General features: G+C 40.9%; 1 pseudogene; it reads left to right on the top strand.

Annotated features, from left to right (window-relative positions):
* Nucleotides 1-8318: 8318 nt before the first annotated feature.
* LOC116890311 lies at nucleotides 8319-8427 on the top strand (annotated as a pseudogene).
* The last annotated feature ends 12254 nt before the right edge of the window (nucleotides 8428-20681 follow it).

Here is a 20681-nt window from a genome sequence, read left to right on the forward strand (position 1 = left end):
CCCTTCCAAAGGTTCGTGGCCTGAGGGATGCATCGCTGAGCCTGCTTAGCTGATTCTCTACCTCAGGGCTTGGGAGGCCTTTAAAATGACGTGTGCTGACTGTCCACAGTCCTTCTCAGTGGCCGGAGTTATGAAGAAGTCATATACACTCTGGAGCAGGGTGCTTTGTAGATATTTTTGTCTAAATTCTAACATACCTGTATTTAGGATGCTGGTAAATCCCTGACTCCATTCTTCTGGTCTATTTCTCCATTTTTCTCTTGTCTAGTTCCTCAGATGCAGGGATCACCACATGGGAGAATTTCCCTTTCTGTTTTCAGCTGAATCAGAGCTGTTGTAAACTTTCTGAGAAATTCCAAAAGTGGAGACCTATCCAAATTCCTCTAATTTCTGGAGATTTTGCCTTATGTCTGAGTCTGACTGCATGACAAAGGCAGTATTAGTAGATTTCTGTTCTTCAGGGGCTTCTAGGTTTGTGGGAATAAGTATTCAATATCTTTCACAGAGCTTTTTCAGAAATCTGGTGGGCCATCAGGTCTTTGAATAGCCTGACCTACCTTGAATAAGTTGGTAGGTATTCTGGCTGCTGCTGCTTTTAATCCCCACCATAATGCTTAAAGAAAAAATATAACCCACCACATCCCATACCCTTCTACTTTAAAATAGTTTCTCACAGGCTGGTAACAGATTGGAGCTTTTTCTGAAAATGGAAGATTTTGATCTTCCAATTATAAATGTCACTAATGGAGAAGAGAGCATAAACTATGAAGCAGGAGGATTTGAGCTTCATTATCCCCAGTGCGACTGGGGGAATTACTTCTCTCTTTACTGGGCCTGGCCAGCTTCTTGGAAGAGGCAAGGGAAGGAACAGAGAACATACAGCTCAGGGACCTAGTTTTCTTCCCCGTGAACACTCTGAGACTCTCCCAACCACCACTCTGAGAACAATACCAGGATTCCTGTACTACACGCAGTAATCAAACAACATGCTGGATTTACATGCTCCAGACAGGGAAGAGGGAGCCATCAATCCCCTCTGCTGGGGCTGAGAGAAAAGTTGGAGGAGATTTTGGGGTTCCTTTGGGAAATGTGTTGGGGCCAAAGTAATTTGGGTCCTCAACAAGAGGGCACAGGTCTTAAACCGAGGAGAAATGTCTTGCATCAAAGAAAGCCATTGGTTTTTACATGGAAACTAGTGGCCACCACCAAGGCTTGCCTGAGGTGTGGCTGAGATATGGCTGGCTGAGGTATGCTACACTTGCAATGGGAAGGGAAGAAGGTTACCATAGCATTCGTGTGAGTTACCCAGCATGGTCCATGAACTTGTGGTAAATTATACTCTACCTCATGGCAGCAGTGGCTGAATTCTTAGCTAGTATGCCCTGCTTCCTTTTTAGATAGGTTTTCTTTTCTTCAACCAACATAACTGAGAGCAAAATACAGAAAGATAGACAGAGAGACACAGTCTTACAAAGACACAAAGTAAACACACCTAAGTGTAACTATCACATGTTCATATACTTGAATAGACAAAGAATATTTAATAATGATTCACATGGGTCCCAGACACAGGATCTAGTCTCTCTTTTGTGTCCTAAGCAGATGGTGCTTCTTGTACACCAAACTTACTTCTGGAGATGTTCACAGCAGATGACTTTTAATTTGTCTTCTTTTGGGTAGGGTGCCTTCGGTGCACTAAATAGTGATCAGTCAGAAAGGATTTTCCTTGGACCCTGGAACATTTCAGGGAGTGCATTTCCTAAGACTCTTCCTCATCCAGCATACTCTTTCACACCCCTGGAGGTTCCAAGGTTCCTTAATGTTGAGTTCCACTTTCTGGGGATCTCTCTGGGACTTCCAAAATGCTACAGGGAGCCCTTTAGAGATGACCACTCAGTCACGGTTTATAGCCAATTGAAAGTTTTTATGTCATCTGGCTGGGACTACACTCCGGTATTTGGGGACCCAAGTATAGTCCTCAGCATTCAGATCGTGAAAATTTTAAAAGTAAAAACTGCAGACTCACTCAGCAGTTGCAGGAGAGGTTTGTACAAGCAAGCAGTTTAATAGACGACAAGATCAGTTAGCTGGGGCATCTTGACCTCAGGCCCTGGTTTTTCATGGTATTCTTCATCAAGGAGATCAAATTTCTAGTTCAGCTTGATATGATGTTAGCGGGCACACGAGATAAAGGAACCTCTGGACTGTCCTGCCCTGTCACACCATTACCAAGTGTTTCTCTTGTCTCTCACTCTCAAATACAAGATTTATAATTTGTATGGTCCTTCCTTATAGGGGTGATTTTACTTTAAGTGAGGGGTGCAAACGAGAAATCACTGAAAATGACAGTTCTAGGAGTAGAGGGAAGGTTTTGGTTGAGGATGGGGGCGAGGGGGAATGTGTCCAGAGGGATCTGAAATAGTTTAGAGCAGAGAGAGAGAAAGAAGCAGATTAGCCATTACCAGGGCCAAGGATTCAGGGATAGTAACAGAGAATAGTAAGAGAGAGAATAGTAGAGACTAGCATACCAGAAGGAAAAACTGCTCTTATAAAGGGAGTGGGCCTCTGGAGCTGCTTGGGAGATAACACAGTAGAGGAAGAGAAGGAAGAGAAGGAGAAGGGGGGGGAGGAGAGGGGAGGAGGAGGAGGAACAGGAGGAGGAGGGGGAGGAGGAGGAGGAAGAGAAGGAAGAGGAGGAACAGAAGGAGGAGGAGGAGGAGGAAGAGGAAGAGAAGGAAGAGGAGGAACAGAAGGAGGAGGAGGAGGAGGAGGAGGAGGAGGAGGAGGAGGAGGAGGAGGAGGAGGAGGAAGAGGAAGAGGAGGAGAGGGGGGGAGGAGGAGGAAAGGTGAGATGAACCAGAACTTTAGTATGGCCATTGAAACAGTCATATGTCCCTTTTGTCAGCAGCAAAAGAAATTATTCCTTTTGGGGTGAATGAAGCCATTTCACAAGTTCCTGAAGAATACTGGCTTTTATCTATCCACCAGAAATGCTTCTATATCCGGCTTGAGGTAAGCTAAGACTGACATTTCTCAACATACGCAGTTCCTGAGACCTAACACTTATTATCTCTGTTTTATTGATTGCTAAGAAAAAGGAAGGATGTTTCTCAGGGACCTCGGTCACAAGTTAGAAAAATAGTACTGGATCCCAATAATCTAGTCCTTCCTCCCCAATTGCAGCTTCCTATCTTGACTGGTGTCTTCTGAGACTTCACTGTGAGTTCCTTTTCTCTGAAGGTGTGGGGCAGAGAATTTCATATCAGCAATCGTGAATAACCCTTTGTAGAACGGCACCCATTAACAGTGCCAAAGTATGAGAGGCTTCATCCTTGACTGAGATAAAAGATTTCTTTCTTCTGGCCATTAATTTTATCTTTGAATTCAGCCGTCTAGCAATGCTTATAAATGTTCTCTGAAAGAGCTAGAATAGCAAGCTCTGTGAGGTCTGTCATACACAGGACCTACCTAATCAAAGAATTGCTGCTGGTGCTCATCTCTTCTTTGTGTGAGAGCAGACATAAGCGCAACTTGTGAGCTTTCTGTCTCTGAAAAACCCAAAGGGATCATCATGGACCTGTGGTTTTTATTTTATTTTATTTTATTATTCATTGGGTTATAGTGGAGCAACTTGCCTCTCATGCATCTGCAATCTGGCTCTGGGAAACTGCAGATTTCACTTTTGATCAAATGTGGTTCCCAGCACCAACTTACTATTCACTGGCAGAAATGGGATGGTTTATTGAAAATTTTGGTAAGAAATGCACCTATTTTCCTTAGATGCCATGGAAATTAAATGAGAATACTCAAGTATTTGTATTTGGTTTTACCTAAAGATCAGAACACTTAATAGTTCAGTTTGAGTTGCAAATTCTTAAAAAAAAACAATAAAAAAACAAAACCAAAAAAAAAAAAAAAAAAAAACCTAATAAAGAAATGAAAACTATATCTTAATTACTTTAAAAAGTGTGCTAGCTTTCCAAGTGAACTAATGAATTGTACTTTATATCACATAAATATGTTTATGACACATACATCTCAAAACACAATTAAATTCTATACTTGAGTTATAAAATATGTACACATTTGATGAAGTTTTCATTGTGCACATCTTGCAAGTTTCGGTTTGAAAATACTCCCGTGGAAAATAAAAAGTGACAAATGAAAACCAGAGAAATGACAACAAATCAGGTGGTAATATGTCTGCCAGGAACCACATGACTTTCTTGACCAAAGCTGTGAAGGCCTACTCCAGGAGCTGTGACTGCCTCCAAAGCTCCGCTTGCCCACCTTGACTGATTTTCTCTTTGAATACAACTAGGGCATCTCCACTACTTCAAGGCACCAATGGTCCCAAAGCTCTCTAATGCCGGAGGTTAGGGGTGGGCAGCATGGAGAGCTGCTGCTGGCACCTTCTGCAATTCGCTGCACTGCCCTCAGATTCAACGCTCTCTTGAAAACTAGCTTGGAGTCACCCTTTATTTTAAATCCCCCTGGCTTTTGTCACTTTACACCAGATCCATAGCACATTTAAAGGAGGTCGTGCTGTTTTCTACCTTTTTTTGGGGGGGGGGCAAGACGAAGGGAGAACTGACTACTGTTTTGCAGCAAACCACCTAGTTAACCTTGGGACTCTCCCTGGAGTGGACATCCATTCCAGCAAGCATTCCACTCCTGCTAACAACTTTGCTTCAAGACTCAATTTGGAAAAGTTCTTTTAAAAGCCCAGCATTGGCCTGGCCCTTTGGGTTGGATTTCTGTGGAAATTTTCTTAGTAACCATTTTCAGCTGAGGGAGTTCCCAGACAATTGTAAACTGGAAGCCCTGCAGGAGGAGGGGAGGGCTACTCCTGTGCTAATTAAAACAAAGCCTGCTTGTGTAAGCCGGCCTGCTGCAGAGGGGTTCACAATGCAGGGGCCTCCCAGGCACCAGCTCTTAAGTCTGCCGGGACTTACATTTCTAAATACAAACTAAAGTAATGCTCCTTTGTGGATTCTACTCTCGTTGCCAAACTGGAAGAAGGTGAAGCTGTCCAATGTTTGCTTTTGAATGTGGTGTGCCCAGCCGCAAGGCGAAGCTGTCCTCACCAAAGGCAGGGCAGCCTAGGGTCGCTTCCCAGGACAAGTGAGCTGTTAGGAGTTCTTGCAGACGGATACCTGGCTCAACTGGAATTTACTGTCGCTCTGAACTCTGATGTGTAAGCAGTGATGGCCTTGTCATTTATCTAGACAGTGTACAGGTTTCAAATCAGAAAGCATGGCTTCAACAAACTCCTCTTCGCTCTGTGCGCCTACAGCAAAGTAAAATCCCGTGCCCTGTGAAAAGAAAAACGAAGGAACATGCCTGTACTTTGTCTTCCAGATTTGAGAGGCTTCTACTGTTACATAGGTCACATGGACTTTATTTCGAGCCTGGCCTTTGGTGTAGTCCCTTTACGGTGTTAGTGACTGTTCGGTTTCCTTGTCCACGATTATTTTACAAGCCGTTTTGCAACTTGGCATGATTTGACAGAGCCTGTAGAAATGTAGTTTTGTACCTGATAATACAGTAAGTCCAATGCCAAAGGAAAACGGCAGGGGAAGGGACCAGTGAGGCACGAAAATTGAAATGAAGACCCTTGGGGAAGACAGTAAACTTTCTTTTGACTTTCTGGATTTTTCCAGTGTGATTATCTACAGAGTTGAATGCCAAGTTTGATTGCAAAGTTTTATGAGGTTTCATTGGGGCTAAACTAATACTTGGCGCTCTCTCTCTCTCTCTCTCTCTCTCTCTCTCTCTCCCCCCTTTTCTCTCCCACTGTCCCTTCATCTTCCTTCCCCCCTTTAGTACCTCACTACCTAACTCCCTCTCAATGCAGACTTGAAAGACAAGGTGCAGCATCCGTTTCCAATTAAAAGAATAAAAATTTTAAAATGTCTCCCTCTGGGCCTGGTGCTGAGCCAGGTGAGAAAATGGTGGGTGTGGTTGCTGAGAAAGCAGGAGGGTGAAAATCCTCCTCTGCTTGAAGTTACTTTATACTTTAGAGGGTTCTCCTCCCTGCCCCATAAAGAAAGCTAAAGCTGTGATATTTTTTTATTTCATTTTGCTTTTTTCCTTTAAAATCCACTTCCCCCAAATCGCTGCTAGTTCCCGTGGCGGACCCTGCACTGAACTCCTATTTTCTCCGTGTATCTCTGACTTGCGTTCATTCCCACAGGGGTAAATATTTGACATCTACCCATTCCCTGGGGGGGCAGATCATTGCACTGAACACAGAGTGGTTTCACTGCACCAAGAGGTGAAGTCAGGCTCCAGGGGATAAACAGACATCCATAAATAACTGCTCAGAAATAGTCTAAGGAATATGGCCGGCACAGAAATCCTGGCCGGGTGTGATCTGTTTTGTTTACTTGCATAAAAGTTTTCTTTGTCTGGATCTGCACCGGGCATAAAGCACCCTCAGCAAAACGCACAGTTAAAACAAAGCAAGAGCAAGCAGGAGAAACCCCCACCCCAAATGAAAGCAACCAGGGCTCTGTGAAAGCCAGCAGAAAGCAGACTTGTCTGGCATTCTCATACCAGGAGAGGCCGGTGAGAAGAGGCTGCAGGGGATTTCAGGCCCTGCTTGAATATTCATGCGCTCTGACTGGAGGCCATAATGTACAAAGGCACTGTCAACACCTGACTTCTAAAAACAAGGCCCACTGTAGTCAGTGAGGAGATGTACCACAAACTTCCCATTATGCCAAGGTATAATCCACCCAGCCAACAGTGCCCTGAGTTTGCTTCATTTTCTGGCCTCTTCCCCCTCCTCCTCTTCCTCCCCTCCTCTTCCTCTTCCTCCTCCTCCTCCTCTCCTCTTCCTCCTCTTCCTCTTCCTCCTTCTCTTCCTCCTCCTCTTCCTCCTTCTCTTCCTCCTCTTCCTCCTCTACCTCTTCTTTCTTTTCTTTCTTTCTTTCTTTCTTTCTTCCTTCCTTCCTTCCTTCCTTCCTTCCTTTCTTTCTTTCTTTCTTTTTTTCTTTCTTTCTTTCTTTTTTTCTTTCTTTCTTTCTTTTTTCTAGTCAGGGTTTTTCTGTATAACACAGACCGAGCAGACCAGGCTGGCCTCAAGGTCACAGAGATCAGCCTGCCTCTGCCTGGGATTAAAGGCATGAACCACAACAGTGGGTCCACTTCGCATTTTCTTAACTCTAATTAGATTATAAATTGCTTAAAAACAAGAAAAGAGCCTTGTTATTCTTCATATTTCCTAAGCCCACAGCTGGTCACGTGAAAGGAAACAATTTCTTGCTTGGTGTGGCAGTGCACAGCTTTCATCCTAGCACTCGGGAGGCGAAGGCATTCAGATCTGTGAGTTCGAGACCAGCCTGGTGTTCAGAGTAAGCCCTGGGATAGCCAGAGCTACACAGAGAAACCCTGCCTCGAAAACAAAAACAAACAACAAAGAAGAAAAAGGGAAAAGAAAAAGAAAAGAAACCACAATTTCTCCATTCTGAATGAATTATGTTATTAAGATGGCATTGCACAGAGCAGCCTCCCCTTGGTAGGACAGTGGGTATTTCTTACAGGATGAGACCATTCTCAGCATCATATTTGTCCCATAAACAACCCTGACAAGAAAAGAATTCCTGAGAACAGGCAGGAAGTTTCCACAAACACAGTGTTTTGTAGTCAACATTCGTAGAATTTGCTGTTACCTCTGAGACGATAGGAAACTTACATAGAATGTTCCAGGCTTGTGTTAGGTTTGGGATAGTTGGGATAGGAATCAGGAATACTCATCTATACAACACTGAAGGGAGACGTCTTCTAGCCAGTGGCCATCTTGATAGCAACAGTAGGCAGAAAACAGCTTGGTCCTAAGAGGGTGTGAGCCACTCGGCTTCATCACCAGGAACAGTCAAAATGAATACTACATGGTCACACCTCTGCTTCATTTTAAAAATAAAGTTGCAAACCTTTATTAAAGCCTAGAAAAATGCTGATACTTAAAGCAGGTGAATCTTGTTATTTAAAATTAGTATTCCTATCAGGACTCACTCATAACAAGTTGAAAATCCATTCCATACTCCTAAGATATCTAGGGGAGACAATGTTTCTTTATAATGTTTAAACCTAGTGTGGGAAAGTTTATATTTTACAATCAAGTGATTTGTCACTTTAATTTAATTGATGCTCATAGTTATGCCAGTCTTTGGGCTACAGTGCCATTGTTTGGCCTTCTCACTGCACAGGTAGTATCTGGGTGTCCTCCCCAGTAACATCCACAGCACGAGCTTCCGTGCAGCTGTGCGGTCTGACTCCTGCCTGTCACACCACGAAGGCTAACACAGAGCAAAAGCTCTGTGCAGTGTCAGTGTTGTAGCCAGTGAGGCTTATCCGAGGCACAGTTATTGCTAACTGAGAACTAACACAAAATAAAGCATAATATCTGAAATCAGCTTCTTAAAACATAGCACAAAATCTTTATGGTTTTAAGCCAGGCAAATATTTCTTGGCTAGGGATAGATAAACAATTAAGAATAAACTATTTCTTTAAAAGTAGATAATAAATTCTTAAAAATTAGTCTTGTTAATCTTTATAATTATCTTTTTCAAGCATAAACTATCAAGGAAAATGTTATAACTGCTGTGAATGTTCCCCGAGAATAGCCCAGAATGTTTTAAAGAATTAGTTCCCAAGTGAGGGTGCTATTTTGGAATGTTCTGGAAAGTTTGGAAGGTAGTTGGAGCAAATAGGTCCTCGGGAGCAAGTTGGTTCTTGGGGTTTGTATCTTGAATCTTAAATAAACTCTCTCTCTCTTTCTCTGTCTCTCTGTCTCTCTGTCTCTGTCTCTGTCTCTCTCTCTCTCTCTCTCTCTCTCTCTCTGTCCATGTGTGTGCATGTGTGTGTGTGTGTGTGTCTGTGTATGTCTGTGTGTGTGTTTGTCTGTGTGTCTGTGTGTGTCTATGTCTGTGTACGCATGTGCACCCTTACCCGCATGTGTATGCACGTGTATCTTCCCTCTTTCCTGTCAACTACTATGGCATTCTGCCTCACCACACACCTAGAATCAGCAGAGCCAAGGAGTATAAGCTGAACACGCTGAAATGTGAACCAAAATATCTCTTTTCAGAAAAGCTATTGTACTCAAATATTTTGTGACAAAATACTAATCCGGCATAGAAAAATAATGATAATAGTACACCTCATCAGAATCACGGATCTCTCACCCAGGTGTGATCAGACAAGCCTGAAATCCTACAATTTAGGATCACAAACAAGAAGGTTGTCTGAAGTTTGAGACCAGTTTGGGCAGCATAGGGAAACCCTGTTTTAAAGAAAAAAATTACAAAACCTCTTAAAATATATTTCTATGGATTTAGACAAGTCATGGATTATGAGATGATTGTATAGTACACATAGTACCATGATTTTAACCCAGAATATACAAAGAACTATTACAATTAAATGATACAATAAAATTATTTAAACATGACCAAAGACTTGTAAAGACATCTCTCTAGAAAGTGATATGCGATAAATAAACACACTAAAAGATGGTACATTTTAATCATGAGGGAAACCGTAGTTTGGACCACAATGAGATACCAACTCCGTCTTATCAAAATAGATTAAATAAAGGATTGAAATAAAAACAAGTTCTATGGCCATATTGAAATATAAAATTGTAAAAATCATTCTAAAAATAAGACTACAAAGACAGTGAAAAGTAAAAAGCCAACACTACACTAATTAAACCAGTCATTTTCTCCTTACATATTTACCCAAGAGAAATAAAACATACATGGCACATTCCTATATACAAATGTATTATATCAATGTTAACAAACAGACATTCATAATTACCAACAATAAGTGGATACAGCCCAATACCCATTAACTGTAAATGATAAACAAGTCATGACAGAGTAAAATATAGTACTCTACAGGCAGAGAAATTGCCAGAAAATGCAATAACAAATACACACAGGGGGCCGATTTCACGATGCTACTTTACTCCAGAGACAAAGCAGATCCTTGAAAAGGCAAAACTTCACTACATAAAGCACATACAGGACAGCTGAGTTGGTAGGGGGAGGTCCTGACTATAAAGGTGCAAGGGTCAGGAACCTTAGAGAACATTGCAAATCTTTGTCTGGATTCTGCTTACTTTTCTGTCAAAACATTCAATACTCATGCCCAAAATTAGTAAATTAATAGGAATTAGTAAAAAAGAAATGTCATCCTGAAGACAGGACACTTGAAAGAGAAGAGGCAAAGTAAAAATAGAAGTATATACAATCCAAACAGGAAAGATTAGAAAACGTTGATAGAAAACATAAGTAACATGGTCAAGTTAATGATCATTCAGGTATAAAACAAAAACTCAAATGCAAAATTTTCATACAAATGAAACATGGAAATGATTTATTCCTAATAGTTCATCCCTAAAAAGTATGGAAAAAAAGGAAATTGAACTAAATGAAATGAGTGGAATAAATAATCATAATGATGGTGATAATAGGCAAAAATTGATAAATGTATCATGCACTATATAAAATAACATTTAAGGTATAAAATGCAATAAAAATGAAGTAACTAGCCCATTTTACAGTTACATGTAAACTAGAAATAGGAAAGCATAAGCAGAGCATGTAAAATTCCCTTATGATTCGGGAGGAGGGTACATTTTTAATTGCAGAAGAGGTCTTAATTCCAATTAGAAAGTAGTTGGTTACCTGCATAGCGGTCTTGCCACTATTACAGCAGCACTGTTGTCCAGCTGGTCATTACTGCATCTTGCAAAGTTCACTGTTGAGTAAGAATGATGATTCCATTTCTGTTCTGCCGGCTTGTACAGAACCTTCCAGCACCATGAAACATATCCAGTAGGGATGAAGCATCGAGGTTCATAGCAGCTTGATTTTGACATGTTATGTAATTCAAGAATGTAATAGTTTTAGCAGTATGATCTTACGAACCAGTTCTGGAAGATGACCATGAGCAACGGTAATAGCCTATAATGTTTATGAAGGTCTGTATAACCACACTTTTAGCAACAACTCCAAAAGATTTAACACGTATGCAGATTCTGGGTGAAACTCTTATTTCTCTTTGCCTGTCCCTCAGAGAAGCAATGAAGGCTAAGCTGATTAATCTCTCTTCAGGGGCTGCAGAGTGTCTGCAGTGGTCGCTTTCCAGCAGTGATTATAGCTTGTTGACTCTTCAGACTTAGTCCTGAAGATGTAGCAGGTGGAAAGACTCTCAAACATCTCATGTGTTAAAATGCTCGCAAAGTCTTCTTTTCATAATCTTTGTCTCAACATTTAGATATTCTCTACACCTAATTCTGGAGTCTTCATTATTTTGTAAAGCAGAAATTTCTTTCTTCTTCTTGTTTCCTTTTGTTGTAGTAAAATCATTTGAATTCGTGAAGAATCAGATTGAACAGGACGCTTTTATTTTCTTTAAAGCACTGACTAAATTATTTAGACTAGAGCCTGGGAGATGGAAAAAGAAACAAGATTCAAGTCAAATTTGGCCCAAACAATCTCAATCTTACAGAAACTTCAGGCAACTGAAATACCCCCTGGAGAGTAACATTTCATGCTTAGGAAGAAGTTATTTACTTCATGCAGGAAAATACTTTACTCCAAAGAGAGACCCTGGTTCACCATAATACTGAGTTTGGCCTATCATGGGAGTAGACTTAAAATATTTTATGTTCTCAATTTATTTTTGCTCACATCTGGATTAAGGATAATTTTTCTAAGACTGAATTAGGGAGAAATTCTTCTGTCAAAACAGCATGCCATATTCTTTACAGTAAACATTTTAGTCTAATTTTAAAGTTTGCCAATGGGAAAGCTAATTATTTAAGGTGGGAGTCCTAAGTACAACTTTCTCACTTTTAGGTAAACCACAAACACTTATCAACTGAACTCTCTTGCAAGACAAAGAAGCATTTCCACTGACCTTTCCCTGGAGACTCTTAACTTTGGCCAGGGGTTCTTTCCGCAGGCTAAAACCTCTTTTGCTGGCCACGGGGACGTGGTGGCCCAGTGAGTTTGCACGGAGTTATTTGAGTGCCTCCTTTTGGTAGAGTTCATACCCTTCAGCAGTGCCCTAATAAATAGCCCATTATCTTGCTGAGGGCTTCCTTGGCAAACCCTTGAGGCAACTATTGCTGGGCTCCCCCTGCTCTGCTCTGGCATTGACTGGAGCCAAAAGAGCAGGAGAGAGGGACCCCCTCTTAGCCGGGTGCCCGATGCTTTCCTGTTTCTCTCTTGTTTTTATTTCCCTGCTGGGCAGAAATTAAGAGTTTGTATTGTCTCAATGTATTACTATTCATGCTACAAGTTTAGTGGCAAAACTACCAAAATAGAAATACTGCTGAACTTTTTTAAATACCCATCCCCATACAAATAGCAAGTGTGTTTGCATATTAAGAACAGATTTTAATTGTAATAAGTTATATGAAACTGTACATATTTTTCAATATAAATTTAATAAGCACAAACTATGAGTTTGACTCTGTGATAAGCATTAACATGATGCTATACAAAGAGTAGTATTTGTCCTACTCAGAAGAGTCATAAATTCTTCTAGGAAATGTATACCAAAAAAAAAAATAAAAAACAAAAAAAAAAACCAGACATTCAAATATATAATTGCAGTGCATATATGTACATCCTATTGAAGCTCAACAAAACAGTAAGCTGTAAGTACAATGTCTTCAAGTCATAAGACAGCAGTTAATCCATGTCTGGAATGGTGAGTTGAATTATGTAAAAGAGAAAGGGGCTGTTTGTAAGAAGCAGTGACAGGACAGAGAGAAAGCACAAGGCCAAAACCAGCGTGCAATGTTTGGAGAATGGGTTTAGTGTGACCATGAAGGGGGTTCAAGAAATAAAGTGATCATATAGCTTTTAAGATGAAGTAGGTACCAGGAAGTAATATGCACTGAAAGGTGCTGGGGGTTTAGGGCTTTATTCTTATGCATTGTACTGTATCTGAGAAAAGGATGCTTGAGTAACAGACACCACATATCATTCTAGGTGCTGTAGAAAACTTACTTTTAGAAATCACCTTATAAGAATGTGAGGGAAAGAGCACAGTGTTTTCCATGGCACAGATGAACCTGGACAAATTGTTGTTTTTGTCTTGTCAAACTGGTCTATGCCTTCAACAAAATTTCAGTCAAAATATAGCATTTTCCTGTGTACAATTAAAAAAAAACCTGATTATAATAAAATCATATAAAAATACAAAGCTCACAGAATAAATATTTTTTAAAGAATTATGTTATTTACATTCCAGCCATTGCTCCCCCTCCTGGTCTCCTCTCCTGGTCCCTCCTCCCACAGATCTTCATCCCACTTCTCCTCCCTCTTGCCTCTGAGAGAGTGATGTCCTCCTCCTCAGACCTCTCCATTTTCTGGTACCTCAAGTCTCTGAGGGATTAGGTTCAAGGATCAGGTGAAGGCACATCTTTTCCCACTGAGGCCAGACCAGGCTGATCTCGGCTATATATGGGCAGAGTGGGGAGGGGGAACATGGAAGGGTGTTCAGTGGGGGGAGCTCCCAGATCTGCCCATGCATCCTACCTGGTGATGGCTCAGTCTCTGGGACCTCCCTGGGATCCAGGCTAGTTGAGACTGCTGGTCTTCCTATGGGGTCAGTCTCTTCTCCAGCTTCTTCAATCCTTCTCCTAATTCGACCATAGTAGTCCCTGACTTCAGTCCAGTGGTTGGGTGTAAGTACTGGTGGTCTGTCTCAGTCAGCTGCTGGTACAGCTTCTCAGAGGACAGCCATGCTTGGCTCCTGTCTTCAGTCTCTTCTCATTTTTTGTTCCTGCAATTCTTTTAGACAGGAACAGTTCTATATTTTGACAGAACTGTTGACTGTGGGTTAGTAACCCCATTCCTCCACTTGAGGTCCTGTCTATCTCCTGGAGGGAGACTCATCAAGTTCCCTCACCCCATTGTGTATTTTGGCTAAGGTCGCCCCCATGGAGTCCTGAGACTCTCTTACCTCCTGAGTCTCTGGTACTTTCTAGAGGGTTCACCCAACTTCCATACACACCCCACCCCAAAGACTACATATTTTCATTCATTCTCTTGGCCCTTTGGGCTTCTCTCCTACCGCCTCTCTCCATAACCGATCCTGTTCCCCTTTTCTCATACATGGATATTTTGTGCTATTTGATTTCAAAACTGTATTAGGAAGCTAAAATAATAAACACATTGCATAGGGATAATCACTTGTGGAGTGAGTAAAAGCATCACCTGTCTCTAAAGAACTGAATGATCTATAGCAGAGCAAGGGAGAACAGGGAGGACTTCTGGTCAGAGATAGAAATGCTCACAAAGAGCCAGGCAGGAGATTGGCCTCTAAGACTAGGAAGAAGTTGGACATATGAAACTGAGGAGAGGTAACCAGCCATATGGACAGAACTTAGATTAGTATAAATGGGTTAAAATAAGTTAAGAGCCAATCAAGGACCAAGCCTAGTTTAAGGCCATAAGCACTGTAAATAAATTTAAGCCTTCCATATTATTATTTGGGATCTGGGGTAGACATAGATAAGCCCACATGGTTAAAAACACTGTAATGGTTATATTAACAGATACCTCGAATAGAGTTCAGAAATGCTGCATCTGAATCATACCTCAGAAGTTCATATGTCAAAGGTTTGATCACCAGCCTATGGCTGTATTGAGAGATTGTAGGAGCTTTTAGAATTGGAGCTTAAGGAAATGAAGTTGTATTACTTGTTCCTGACCTGAAACAGTGGGACTTCTGCCTTCTTTCTCCTTCCACTCCCTGTCTTTCAAGAGATAAACAGACCTCCTCTTCCACACATTATCATGATATACTATGCTATCACAGTTCTAAAACCAATGAGGTCAAGAAGCCATGGACCTTAGAAACAGTGAGCCAAAAAGATATTTGTCATTAAGGGTTGACAGCATCAGCTCTGCCCTCACAGCAACAGAAGGCTCAGTAACTCAAGAAATAAACACACTTACATATGTGTTCATGCACATATATCTGAAATTTACAAAGATAGAAAATCAATAAGGAGGAGAAAGTATGGTTTGATCTGTACTGTACTGAATACTTTGATGTCAACTTGAAACAAGTTAAATTCATCTGAGAGAAAGGAACATCAATTAAGAAAATGCCTCCAATTTGTGTTATCTATATATTCCCTGGAGAATGGTCAAATTATCTGTGGTCTGCCCTTAAATAGAAATAAGTCTTTTCCTTCCTGAACTCCCATTGGAAGCCATCAATTTTGGAGAGTTAAACCTCAGCATCCTTATCACACCTTTTGAGAGTTCTCTTCAATGGCTTCCTGTTTAAGCTGATACTCTGAGTGTGTGGGGAGGTGTTTGGGGGAGTGGGAGTTGTCAGAGAAGCCTTCCAAGTCCCTCTTTCTCAAAGGTGTTTTGCTTGTTTATTTGCTGTCCTTTTGTTGAGGATAGGAGACAAGGGAAGTGGAGCAGATATGGAAGGACTGAGAGGTAAATGTGATTGGTCATATAATGTGAAAGTTTCAAAGACTCAATAAAAATGTTATGTTGAATAAAAAAAGAAAAGGAAACGAAAAATAATGCCTTCGTAAGATTGGACTGTAGACAAGCTTGTAGGGCATTTTCTTAGTGATTAATGGAGGAGGGCCCAATCCATTGTGGATGGTGCTTGTCCCAGGACTGAATGTCCTGGGTTCTTGCTATGATGAGCAAGTCTCCATGGCCTCTGCCTCAGCATTTGCCTCCAGGTTCCTGCCCTGTTTGAGTTCCTGTCCCGAGTTTTTCTGAAGTAAAAGCCTCATAAAACCTTTCCTTCTCAACTTGCTTTGGTCATGGCATTTCATCTCAGCAACAATGATGACCTAAACACATAGTTTATGGGTTAATTATTTTTCTAACTACTTGAGAAAAAAGTACCTGGGGAAATCCGGTTAAAGAAGGAAGAGTTTATTTCGACTCCTGGTTTGAGCAGATGAGGTTCACCATAGGAAGACAGGGCAGCTGCAGCAGCAGGAGCGTGAGGTGGCTGGTTACATTGTATTTGCATTCAGGAAGCAAGGAGAGAGCGACATTGTTGTTTGCTTTGTTTTCTCCTTTTTCTTTTTTGATTGATCCAAATCCCTAGCCCATGCAAAGGTTCTGGTCACAAAGAGTATAGTCCCTCAGTTAGATGTCTCAGGAAATGTCCTTAGAGACAGGCCTAGAGTGTGTCTCCTAGAAGATTCAAAACCTAGTAAAGCTGATAATGAAAATTAATTCTCACACCTCAACACTTACAAAACCAAGACCATAGCATTTCTTGGGGGAAAAAAAGAGACTTTTATGTGAATAAAAGTTTGGCAACTTTTTTTCTTAAATACAACATTAAATAAAAGCTAAAAATATACAAATTTGATTTAAGCAAAATTAAAAACTTCTATTTTAAAAATATATATATATTGATAGGATGAAAATACTTGCCAAAGTCTGGAAGAACTTACTTGAAAATAATATGTGACTTGAAAAAGGCATTTATAGACAGAAACTCTAAAAGCCCATTTAACAATAAAGCCGTCTGATAAAGAAGGAACAAAGATTTGATTACCTACTTCATCCCAAGGGCTATGTTAGCAAAGGGATATAAGTGAATTATGGAGATAATCAATATAGTCAGTATTTCTTAGTGATTGGTTCAAAGATGTGATAGTTTTGTCAATGAGACACACTGTAGAATCACCTGGAAAGAGAGTCTCAGTGAGAGGTTGCTTAAATCAGGTTGGCTTGTGGACATTTCTGTGGGGCATTAGTTGATTGTATGAGTTGACTTGAGAGGATGTACCCATATTGGGTATGGGATGTACCCATAGTGGGTATGGGATGTACCCACAGTGGGTGTGACCTCATTCCCTAATTTGAGATCCTAGACTATGTAAGAGTAGGGAAGTGAGCAGAGCAAGACATGCATACATTAATTCATTGCTCAATGCTCCTGACTGTGGATGTGATAGGACCAGCTGCTTCAAGTTTCTGACACCTTGATTACCCTACAGCCATTCATTACTACCTTAAGTTTTAAATCAAATAAACTTACTCCCTTAAGCTGCTGATATCAAGGTTTTTTTTTTCACAACAGAAAGGAAAATAAGAGAGTAGGTGTATGTATTTGTCAAATCTTACTGAATCCAATACGTTGTGTCACTTATACCTCACTAAATTTAATGGCAACAAAAAATGCAATGAGAAAATGACTCAACCCCCACACTCCCCACACACATGCATAATGTCCTACCTGCATAATGTCCCATAGCCTTGGTTAGAGTACACATTCAGATTCCTTTCTCCCAATAAGAGCCCTATGAGAAGGCAACTGGGGTTCTGGAACGCCTCTCCATGCTAATCAGGTATTGCCTACCCTGAATATTCCTACCTACTTCCCTAAAACTACATAACCATTGATTTGTTCATCTGTCTCCCTGAAGCTGGTCCCAGTGTGCCACTCTTACTTTTCACACTCAAACCCAGTTTGCGGACTCTGCTCCTTTCATCCTTGTGAGCCGGTGTCCATCAACCCTGGGGAGAAAAGAGACCCACATAGCCCAGCCTGAAAAGCACTCTACCAAGTGTCCCCAAGACCTGGTTTCTGGATCTAGCATCTTAAAACTCATGTGCTAGTCTTCTGGTTCATGTGAAGGAGTGGATTCTATGCCCACAGCAGACCTGCCTGCTTTATTATACTATGAAAAAAGCTCATGCGTCTTTTGGGTGTTATGATACATTCGGCTCTCCCTGGGCATGCTGATGGTGGGCTTCACCATTTCCTTGTCATAGGTTTGGTAGTGAGTGATTAGGTACAGTAGATACCAGATGCAGCAACAAGGAGACTGAACTTAGGTTAACTGTTTTACCAGTGAACTCCTAGTAACAGATAGAAACCGGTTGTAGCCTGTGTGAGTTCCTGCTGCAGACTGGCTCCTTTTAGACTCCTGACTAGGTTCTCTGTGCCTAGTGTTAGATATTGGGTGAGTCCTTATTTTCAGTGACAATCTCTAGCATGTCACCCATGTCCAAGACTGCCTGTTCTGTGACCCAGGACAATCTATAAAGAAAATGTCGATCTCAAGGTGAAGATTCTCCATTACTTCAGATGTTATGTGAATACTCAGGAAGTTTGGCTGCACCGAGGTGTGATTAAGTGAGCGAAAATGAGCATATAATGATGACGCCTTTATTCACCATTTATCTCTTATTCCAAAAGTAATGCTTCTTGAAGGACTTGTCCACCACTGAGAAATGGGACATGAAGGCTATCTCTTTCTCCTAGAAGTGTCAGCATTAATCCATGTGTTCTTTGTCTTTTTGCCTTTAAGGCAATTTTAATCTTCAATGTCATGAACATGTTGTCTGTACATTAGAGGGTGCTTAGCAGCACCCCTGGCCTGCACTTACTCGACTCCCAAGGTAAGCTACCTGAACTGTCTCCTAACAGTGTTGATTTCTCTTCAGCAGTGGAATGATTCTCATAGGGAACCATCATCTTACTATTCCTGTGATCTGAATTGGTCGCTATGCATTTCACAGATTTAGTATCTTTAATATCACTGTTTATGGAGACAGAACTAGGGCGTCTCTGGCCTTTCTTCTGATGTATATCTGCCCGTGCCCCTTCCATAGTCTGAACACCAGAAAAAAATGAGCTGTTTATAAAGTTAAACAAAACATCAGACATATGTTTGTTCCAGGGACAAAGGTTTATTTCTTTTACAGTCACAAAACCAAGAAAGGGTCTGTTCTAAAATGAGAACTTTAGTACCATGCAAACATTTGCCAGTATTCATAAAGATGAATGAAAAATCAAATAAATGCTGGGAAGATGCCTCATTTCATCATAATTTTGTCAGGTAGAGCATTGTAATTAACACTTTTTTTTTCAATTTGTTCTCCTACACAGGCTTCACACACAGGCAGTGTCCTGCTTATTTAGGCCTGCAGTCCACAGTCTCCTGATTGCTAAACATTTGTAAGGGAAGTGTACTGTCCCAGAAGTGACTTTCCTCTGTGGCCCAAATGCTTCCTCTCCAACAGTGGAATATTGAAGGGTAAGAAACAGAAGCTAGATGTTCGTTTCTCAAAAGCAACTTTAGAACAAAGGATATAATTAGGATCCATGATCTCCCCTCTACTTAGCCTTCTGGAGAACAAACCTTTACAGGAAATGGTGCTTTTAAATCAGTGATTGATAGTACCTGCAGCTTTCAGGCAACTGAATGTTCTTGAAGACCTCTACAGAGTAGAGGTTGTCAGTTATGCTTCCTTCCAAAGCTTGACAGTAAGCTGCGTGTAGTGTGGTGTGTGAGTGTGTGTGTGTGTGTGTGTGTGTGTGTGTGTGTATTTAAGGATCAGCATTAATAATGAATTGGTGCAATGAAATCAATTGGACAGTCTCAAAAATGGAGATTAGCTCTGATGATGCACTAGAAGCCATAGAAAGAAATTATTAGCTCTTTGTTTGTTTGTATCCTTAGTTCAGTGTATCTGAACTAAGAAAAAGGGCTTTTTTAAGCTCTGCTTTTAAAAGATTATCCTGGTTCCATTCATTATTTACAGTCTTTGATTAGGTAGTCCTACAGGTTGTTTTGCCTATTTGCTATGTGTTCTTTTAGTCCCCCAAATTCTTCCACGTCCACTAGGTTTTCCTCCATGTCTTGTTTTCCCTTGATGCTTCCATATGCTCTTATTTCATAAAATCCTTCCTTTCATTCATGAATACAAAATCTTTCTGTTCCTGGGATTCAGACAGTGCCTTCAACAGATTATTACTCTGTGAATCTTCACAAAGTAGCTATGGTAAACCCACTACCTCTCTTGCAAGTACCTTCGTCATCCTGAATGTCAACCTACAGTAGTCATCCATTCTAGCCCAGGTCACTTTTCCTTTCTCAGGAAGCTCTATGTATGATTCAGGGTCAGAGTCTATGGATTCTGCATCCTTAGTATCCTTAGAATGATGCTATCTTTGATTCCCTCAGCTCTTGGTCAGCAGCCTCTATAGCAGCATCTCCCAGGGTTTTGACAATGATGTCTATATTGGATAACTGTCTCATCTTCCATTGCAGCTTAATGTCTTTTGTGATCCCTTGCATTGATAGAGACATTATCTTCTACATGAAGCAAGGGTATGAGTCTATCACACCTTTGCTTGCTATTTATTCTTTTCACCACAGCCTACCTGGGTCGTTCATCTAAGACTGAAGCTCTACCGATTCAAGAGAGGACGGCCTTAGTACCACTGTTGTGTCTTCCCTCGGCTCCACCACAGAGGGGTTTTTCTCATAGTTTTGATTATGGTGCCACTAGATCAAAGCTCTCTGTGAGTTTTTTTCTGATTATAACACAGCACCAACCTGAATGTACCATTCATCTATTGATGAACAACTAGTTTGATTCCAATTCTTTACTATAGTGGATAAAGCAGCAAAAAACATGGAGGTGAAAATATCTCCACATTAGGGTATGGAGTTTCCTCTGTGTGTGTAAGCCCAAGAGTGAAAAAAGCAGAATTATATGTTGGTTCTAACCTTGTTGTTTACTAACATTTTTGGAGAAATCGCTAAACTGATACCCACAATGGCTGTATTAGTTAATCCCTTTACTAATAATGATAAGGACTTTTAGTCGTCCACCCACACTTAGGCTGGGTAATG

This window comes from Rattus rattus, chromosome 1 (assembly GCF_011064425.1).
Source record: "Rattus rattus isolate New Zealand chromosome 1, Rrattus_CSIRO_v1, whole genome shotgun sequence".
Classification (NCBI taxonomy): domain Eukaryota; kingdom Metazoa; phylum Chordata; class Mammalia; order Rodentia; family Muridae; genus Rattus; species Rattus rattus.